This window comes from Magallana gigas, chromosome 8 (genome assembly GCF_963853765.1).
Source record: "Magallana gigas chromosome 8, xbMagGiga1.1, whole genome shotgun sequence".
NCBI classification, from domain to species: Eukaryota; Metazoa; Mollusca; class Bivalvia; order Ostreida; family Ostreidae; genus Magallana; species Magallana gigas.
The window spans coordinates 9,429,072-9,437,172 of NC_088860.1; positions in this window are offsets into that span (position 1 = coordinate 9,429,072).

The window sequence follows — 8,101 nt, forward strand, 5'->3', positions numbered from 1 at the left end:
TGAATTGACCTGAAAATTTCAAATGACCTGAAATTTTATATAATTGATATAGATGATACTTTTATAAGATTTTGGTCAAATTAAATTACTTTGTTGGGGTTTAAATCATATTTCCAGGTATAATTTTGTTTAAAAAAATATCATAATGATCAGTTATTCAAGCAGAAATATGAAAGACCTGAAAATTTGAATTGACCTGAAAATTTCAAATGACCTGAAATTTTATATAATTGATATAGATGATACTTTTATAAGATTTTGGTCAAATTAAATTACTTTGTTGGGGTTTAAATCATATTTCCAGGTATAATTTTGTTTTAAAAAATATCATAATGATCAGTTATTCAAGCAGAAATGTGAAAGACCTGAAAATTTGAATTGACTTGAAAATTTAAATGACCTGAAATTTTATATAAATGATATAAATGATAATTTTATAAGATTTTGGTCTAATGAAATTACTTTGTGGGGGTTTACATCATATTTCCAATTGTGTTGAAAAATATTATAATGAGCTGTTATTTACGCAGAAATATGAAAGACCTGAAAATTTGAATTGACCTCAAAATTTTCAAATGACCTGAAATTTTAAATGATTGATACATTTCTATGTTCTGTGTCAATTTTAATGTCTATTGTTGAGTTTTTATCATATTTCCAGGTATATATGTGTTAAAATATATCAAACCGAAACATGGGCTGTTAGATGACCTACACAACTACACCATCACAAAATTTCAGCTCAGCCCAAATTTTCAGGTCAATTCAAATATTCAGGTTTTTCATATTCCTGTGTAAATAATATATTTTAACACTTATATACCTGGAAATATAATAAAAACTCACAAATAAACATTAAAACTGATACAGAACATATAGAAATGTGTCAATTATATATAATTTCAGGTCAGCCCAGATTTTCAGATCTTTCGTATTCCTGCGTAAATAATTGATCAGTATGATATATTTTAACACTTAATTTATATACCTGGAAATATGATTAAAAACTCACAAATAGACATTAAAACTGACACAGAACTTAGAAATGTTTCAATTATATATAATTTCAGGTCAGCTCAAATTTTCAGGTCAATTCAAATTTTAAGGTCTTTCGTACTCCTGCATAAATAATTGATCAGTATGATAGGCCTCTGGCTGTCTGTTTTAGCTCACCCGTGCACAAGATGAGCTCATATGTGAACTTTCTTTTTCGTGGTCTTTTAAATTATTGCTGTCACTCAATCTTTAATCTCACTATCACGCAGTACCGAATGAGAAATGTTACTCATCATCGAAATCATACCCTACATGCATATACTAAATTTAAAATAACAAAATACATGTACACTCTTAGGAAAGGCCTATATTGTTGTTTCATAACCATAATCATGATAATGAATGATTGGTAAGGGGATTCAATTTTTGTCAGCCGATCGTCACACTCGATATACGATCATTCATGTTTAGTGATGGTTTATAGGCTGTATATAAGAGTTGAATATTCACAATATACCAAACATATTAAACAGGGGCGTCGGAAGGCCGAAATTAAGATATTTTATATATAAGCGTGTCTTATCATTCTTAAATTATATTAATTATGTTGTCACTTAATTTTAGCTTGTCGCTATCTTGCTAAACTTTTGAGATATCATATTATATAATCACAAAAGAAAGCGTTGCACTTCCTATGCCATTTTCCCTAAAATGTTGCAAATGCAATGTAATTTTTTAAAGGGTGAAAACTGAGAAATTTAAACAATGCCACCAGTCCTTAGACAATAATATAACGTAATGTACATGTATTGCTTTTAAAGATACTGTAAAGGTTCCTCAATCAGGCATATCGTGTCAAAGATTTGAATGTATGAATCTACACAAGTCTTAATGTTCTGTTTTACATGACAATACATTTGTATGTGCAATGTACTACTGATATTACTAGTTTATAGTGACGTACGTACTGTGCATAATATATAGTTACAAAATCTCCAAAAACTACCACAATGCGTATACATTGAAAGAGCGCGTCCAGAGAGATGCTAATGACAAAATATACCACAGATGGTTAGTGGATCGCTTCTCTCTGATAACATACTCTGACACAAAGATAGTGGCCAGTTCCCGCTGCGATATAATGAATTGTTTCTCTGACTGATGGTGATTGAAGCCGTATCACTCATCATTAGCGTTGTAACAACTTGTAGAGAGATACATCCGGCGGTGGTTACTGGCGATATGTCACGACTCCAGACCCAGATCATCTATTTACTGTAATGAACAAGGAGGGAGTGTGATCCATATCTTACAGGAGCGGATCATAAATGCTTCGGTCAATAGTTTTGTTGTAAATTTTGAATTTACTGGGTGGGTGAAACAACATGTTTTTTTTTAGTATTTACACCCACCCAGTAAATTCAAAATTTAAAACATGACAGTTTAATCCTTGAACACAGTGTAACGGATGAACATTTTGTAAAAAATATATATATATTGATTGGATTAAATATCCGCTTTTAAGGTAGTCCTATACTCGGCACTAAATGGGCTCAATCATTAAAAGCTTAGCTTTAAATGATAGATATACATTCTAGCAATACATATACAAAAGAAAATATGTATGTTTACATGCTAGTTTGTTTGTTATCACCTCTCAGACGGGTGTACCCCCTTGCGAAAATTATTGACAATTATGAAATTTGCCAGACGTCCGTTTTTCCTAAAAATAATTACCAATTTTGGGAAAATTAGAACTGAACATACAAAATAGAGTATAAATATTCATTTAAGCCATATCTCATCAATAATTTTGCGCAAATTTTTGTAAGTAAGTACGCTTTATGGACCTGATGTATCAAAATAGAATACAAAAAATGCAATGCTAGTATCGCGTTTGGTAATTTTTTTACTATTTTATGGACTCAAACTTAAATTGATGGTGTTTATTCTATAGATTGACATCTTAGAAAAAAGATTTGGTAAAATAAATTATATGTTGACGGATTACTTTTCACGCTATAAGCTCTAAACCAAGTAGACCCTGACGAGAAAATCCGTAAAAATCACATTTTGCTACAGTTTTCTGCATAAATCTGTCAACAATGTTAGATATCATTTAAACATTAATTAATTGACGATTGATTAAATTCGAAATAGCTTCTGTCTCTAAATTTAAACCGGTTTTAGTAAAAGAAAAAGAAAAATTCGGGGGGGGGGGGGGTCAAAACAAAGAAGATATAAGCATACCTGAGATCCTGGTTAATCAAAAACTTCGTTTTTCATTTTACTTTAACAGAATCGAGTTTCTCAACATTAATCATTTCTGTCTCTCATAGAATACATATATTACCGTTCTAATTGCTTATTATTGCCATTGTTTACAACAGCGATGTAGAGCAAAATCAATACCGGGTATCAAAAACGCTTTGTAAAAGTCGGACCAATATTGTAAAATCCGTATTATGACGTAGTGCGATACTCGGACTACTTTAACTTCTTGTTATCTACTTGTAACCAGTAATCAAATTAATTAAGCGTTTATGTTTGACCTTCGTTAATTTGACCGGTAATTTTTTAATATACTTGACCGATGCCTTTTTTATGTGATTTTTAGCTCACCTGAGCTGAAAGCTCAAGTGAGCTAATCTGATCACATTTTGTCTGTCGTCCGTCTGTCCGTCTGTCCGTCTGTCCGTCCGTCCGTCTGTCCGTCTGTCTGTCTGTCCGTCTGTCCGTAAACTTTTCACATTTTCAACATCTTCTCAAGAACTACTGGGCCAATTTCAACCAAACTTGGCACAAATCATCCTTAGGCAAAGGGGATTCAAAGTTGTGAAAATTAAGGGCCACACTCGTTTTCAAGGGGAAATAATTAGAAATTAATGAAAAATTTCGAGAAATTTTCAAAAATCTTCTTCTCAAGAACCAGAAAACCAGGAAAGCTGAAACTTGTGTGGAAGCATCCTCAGGTAGTGTAGATTCAAAGTTGTGAAATTCATGACCCCCGCGGGTAGGGTGGGGCCACAATGGGGGGGGGGGTCAAAATTTTACATAGGAATATATAGAGTAAATCTTTAAAAATCTTCTTCTCAGAAACTAATCAGCCAGGAAAGCTGAAACTTGTGTGGAAGCATCCTCAGGTAGTGTAGATTCAAAGTTGTGAAAATCATGACCCCTCAGGGGTAGGGCAGGGCACAATGGGGGGTCGAAGTTTTACATAGGAATATATAGAGTAAATCTTTAAAAATCTTCTTCTCAGAAACTAATCAGCCAGGAAAGCTGAAACTCGTGTGAAAGCATCCTCAGGTAGTGTAGATTCAAAGTTGTGAAAATCATGACCCCCAGGGGTAGGGCGGGGCCACAATGGGGGGTCGAAGTTTTACATAGGAATATATAGAGTAAATCTTTAAAAATCTTCTTCTCAGAAAATAATCAGCCAGGAAAGCTGAAACTTGCCTGGAATCATTCTCAGGTAGTGTAGATTCAAAGTTGTGAAAATTATGACCCCCGGGGGTAGGGTGGGGCCACAATTGGGGTCAATGTTTTACATAGGAATATATAGAGTAGATCTTTAAAAATCTTCTTCTCAGAAACTAATCAGCCAGGAAAGCTGAAACTTGTGTGAAAGCATCCTCAGGTAGTGTAGATTCAAAGTTGTGAAAATCATGACCCCTCAGGGGTAGGGCAGGGCACAATGGGGGGTCGAAGTTTTACATAGGAATATATAGAGTAAATCTTTAAAAATCTTCTTCTCAGAAACTAATCAGCCAGGAAAGCTGAAACTCGTGTGAAAGCATCCTCAGGTAGTGTAGATTCAAAGTTGTGAAAATCATGACCCCCAGGGGTAGGGCGGGGCCACAATGGGGGGTCGAAGTTTTACATAGGAATATATAGAGTAAATCTTTAAAAATCTTCTTCTCAGAAAATAATCAGCCAGGAAAGCTGAAACTTGCATGGAAGCATTCTCAGGTAGTGTAGATTCAAAGTTGTGAAAATTATGACCCCCGGGGGTAGGGTGGGGCCACAATTGGGGTCAATGTTTTACATAGGAATATATAGAGTAGATCTTTAAAAATCTTCTTCTCAGAAACTAATCAGCCAGGAAAGCTGAAACTTGTATGGAAGCATCCTCAGGTAGTGTACATGTAGATTCAAAGTTGTCAAAATCATGACCCCCGGGGGTAGGTAGGGGCCACAATCGGATGGTCGAAGTTTTACATAGGAATATATAGAGTAAATCTTTAAAAATCTTCTTCTCAGAAACTAATCAGCCAGGAAAGCTGAAACTTGTGTTGAAGCATCCTCAGGTAGTGTTTATTCAAAGTTGTGAAAATCATGACCCCCGGGGGTAGGGTGGGGCCACAATGGGGGGTCGAAGTTTTACATAGGAATTTATATATAGAGTGAATCTTTAAAAATCTTCTTCTCAGAAACTAATCAGCCAGGAAAGCTGAAACTTATGTGGAAGCATCCTCAGGTAGTGCAGATTCAAAGTTGTGAAAATTATGATCCCTGGGGGTAGGGTGGGCCACAATGGGATGGTCGAAGTTTTACATAGGAATATATAGAGTAAATCTTTAAAAATCTTCTTCTCAGAAACTGATCAGCCAGGAAAGCTAAAACTTGTGTGGAAGCATCCTCAGGTAGTGTAGATTCAAAGTTGTGAAAATCATGACCCCCGGGGGTAGGGTGGGGCCACAATGGGGGGGGGTCGAAGTTTTACATAGGAATTTATATATAGAGTGAATCTTTAAAATCTTCCTCTCAGAAACTAATCAGCCAGGAAAGCTGAAACTTATGTGGAAGCATCCTCAGGTAGTGCAGATTCAAAGTTGTGAAAATCATGATCCCTGGGGGTAGGGTGGGCCACAATGGAGGGTCAAAGTTTTTCATAGGAATATATAGAGTAAATCTTCAAAAATCTTCTTCTCAGAAACTAATCAGCCAGGAAAGCTGAAACCTGCGTGGAAGCATTCTCAGGTAGTGAAGATTCAAAGTTGTGAAAATCATGACCCCCGGGGGTAGGGTGTGGCCACAATGGGGGTCAAAGTTTTACATAGGAATATATAGAGTAAATCTTTAAAAATCTTCTTCTCAGAAACTAATCAGCCAGGAAAGCTGAAACTTGTGTGGAAGCATCCTCAGGTAGTGTAGATTCCAAGTTGTCAAAATCATGACCCCCGGGGGTAGGGTGGGGCCACAATGGGGGTCGATGTTTTATATTGAAATATATAGAGTAAATCTTTAAAAATCTTCTTCTCAGAAACTAATCACCCAGGAAAGCTGAAACTTGTGTGGAAGCATTCTCAGGTAGTGAAGATACAAAGTTGTGAAAATCATGACCCCCGGGGGTAGGGATGGGCCACAATGGGGGGGGGTCGAAGTTTTACATAGGAATTTATATATAGAGTGAATCTTTAAAATCTTCTTCTCAGAAACTAATCAGCCAGGAAAGCTGAAACTTGTGTTGAAGTATCCTCAGGTAGTGTAGATTCAAAGTTGTGAAAACATGATCCCTGGGGGTAGGGTGAGGCCACATTTTTTTTGGGGGGGGGGGTGTTAAAGTTTTACAAAGGAATATATAGAGTAAATCTTTTAAAATTTTCTTCTCAGAAACTAATCAGCCAGGAAAGCTGAAACTTATGTGGAAGCATCCTCAGGTAGTGCAGATTCAAAGTTGTGAAAATCATGACCCCTGGGGGTAGGGATGGGCCACAATGGGGTGGTCGAAGTTTTACATAGGAATATATAGAGTAAATCTTTAAAAATCTTCTTCTCAGAAACTAATCAGCCAGGAAAGCTGAAACTTGTGTGGAAGTATCCTCAGGTAGTGTAGATTCAAAGTTGTGAAAACATGATCCCTGGGGGTAGGGTGAGGCCACATTTGGGGGGGGGGGGTGTTAAAGTTTTACAAAGGAATATATAGAGTAAATCTTTTAAAATCTTCTTCTCAGAAACTAATCAGCCAGGAAAGCTGAAACTTGTGTGGAAGTATCCTCAGGTAGTGTAGATTCAAAGTTGTGAAAATCATGACCCCTGGGGGTAGGGTGGGGCCACAATGGGGTGGTCGAAGTTTTACATAGGAATATATAGAGTAAATCTTTAAATTTCTTCTCATCAGAAACTAATCAACCAGGAAAGCTAAAAATTGTGTTGAAGTATCCTCAGGTTGTGTAGATTCAAAGTTGTGAAAACATGATCCCTGGGGGTAGGGTGAGGCCACATTGGGGGGGGGGGGTGTTAAAGTTTTACAAAGGAATATATAGAGTAAATCTTTTAAAATCTTCTTCTCAGAAACTAATCAGCCAGATGATTCTTTATAATTGTTTAGACTTTGGCTCCAGGACATTTCCTCGGCCTCACAAGAAGGTTCAGAGTTTGATGTAGCTTAATATCCCATATATAAACAATTGTAAAGGATCTTTTTGAGGACTGCAATACTCAACATGTGATATGACTATAAAATCATCCTGTTAGAAAAGGGACTAATGATTATAAACATAAGAATATCCTGGGGGGAAAATGGATTTTAATTTTACAGGATCTGCATGTATTATTGTACATTGTCCAGATTGTTTGTATTCTGACTTCATTAAGCTGATTTTATCATACCCATTGTTCCTCAGGTGAGCGATGTGGCCCATGGGCCTCTTGTTCTTTTTTATCAAAGAATCCACCTCTTAATTGAATGCAATTCGCAAATGATTTTCATATAAGCGTTTGGAATACAGTATCTGCACATGCAGATCAATACATGTAATAAGAAAAATAAATCACGACTGATAACTTTGTTAGTTTTCGATTGTGTAATTTGGAGAGATTTTAGTCCCAGACATCATATATACATGGTAAGTGTTAATTTTAAGAACTGCTCCACCCAAATGATATTGAACTAAAATGATTTTACAAATAAAACACGGGTAATTACGGAATACAAACTACTTAGTAACATACTGACAACATTTGAGAGTACAACCTGTAGATATACGATAATCATTGCATTTTGTGCATTATTCAATATTTTGCTATTTTATTTTTTCTGCAAATTTTTCATACCCGCAAAATACCGCCGAAAATACCCATTACACGGTGTAGTCATATA